The sequence below is a fragment of the Piliocolobus tephrosceles genome, chromosome 12 (assembly GCF_002776525.5).
Source record: "Piliocolobus tephrosceles isolate RC106 chromosome 12, ASM277652v3, whole genome shotgun sequence".
Lineage (NCBI taxonomy): Eukaryota > Metazoa > Chordata > Mammalia > Primates > Cercopithecidae > Piliocolobus > Piliocolobus tephrosceles.
In genome coordinates this window covers 32519171-32520402 of record NC_045445.1, presented here as the reverse complement: position 1 = coordinate 32520402, position 1232 = coordinate 32519171, and positions in this window count along the sequence as shown.

Sequence of the window (1232 nt, the reverse complement as noted above, 5' to 3'; positions counted from 1 at the left end):
AAATGTAAACAATAGCAGGTAAAAATATTTTACTTAAGTTTTCCCCCTTGTTTATCTCCTGACTTTGACCAAATTGTGAACCCTATCCAAGAACTTCACTTTGAGTGCAGAAACCAAAACCTCTGACAGAAACCATTTCCTTCTAGTCAGTGGACTGATAAAAGAAAACCCTGTAAGGCAGAGATTGTATGAAGGATACATGCATTGTTTTATTTTTATTTTTATTTTTTTCTATTTATTCTCCCTTGGTCTTTCCCTGAGGAAAGTCCTAGAGAAGAGGCTGCACAGGCTCAGTGGCATTAGAAAGACAAGACACCTAAAATCCTGAGAGAGAACCTGTGCCTTTATCTAGTGCAACCTGGAAAAAAAAAAAAAAAAAGCCCCTCTGATCTGAAGAGTGTTGGGAGTATCTTGAAGGAGACAGAAATAAATGTTTTCCAAATTCTGTATATGAATCAACACATGTTGAGGCTCATCCCCAAGCAACACATATATAAAAGAGAACAAACAAAAATTATAATGACAAAAACTCCAAGAATTAAACTGCAATACACAATGTCATGCAAAATACAAACGAACCACTGAGAAGCTCATGTGAAGGATGGACCTGATGAGGGTTGCAAAACTTTGAAAACTGAAGAGACATTGGTTCCATTGCCCATATAAAATGTGAAGCAACATACAGTCTGAACAGTACTAGGTTTATTGCTTCCTAAAACAAACAAAAATAGAAAACCCCACAATACTCTCTAGACAATTTTAACAAGGCAAGGAATCTCACAACAAGGTCCAGAATACAGTCCCACACTATATAATATATAAATAACTAAGAAAATATGTCCCATTCTCAATGGAAAAGAAAATAAAAAATGTAAATGCTAAGATGACCCAGACGATGGTATTATAAAATAAAGCATTTAAAGCAGCTATTACGCTGAGCGTAGTGGCTCAGGCCTATAATCCCAGCACTTTGGGAGGTCGAGGTGGGTGGATGACCTGTCAAGAGTTCCAGACCAGCCTGGCCAACATGGTGAAACCCCATCTCTACTAAAAATACAAAAATTAGCCAGGTGTGGTGGCACATGCCTGTAATCCCAGCTACTAGAGAGGCTGAGGCAGGAGAATTGCTTGAACCCGGGAGACGGAGGTTACACTTAGCCAAGATTGCAACACTGCACTCCAGCCTGGGTAACAGAGCGAGACTCCGTTTTTTTAAAAAAAAAATAAGTAAA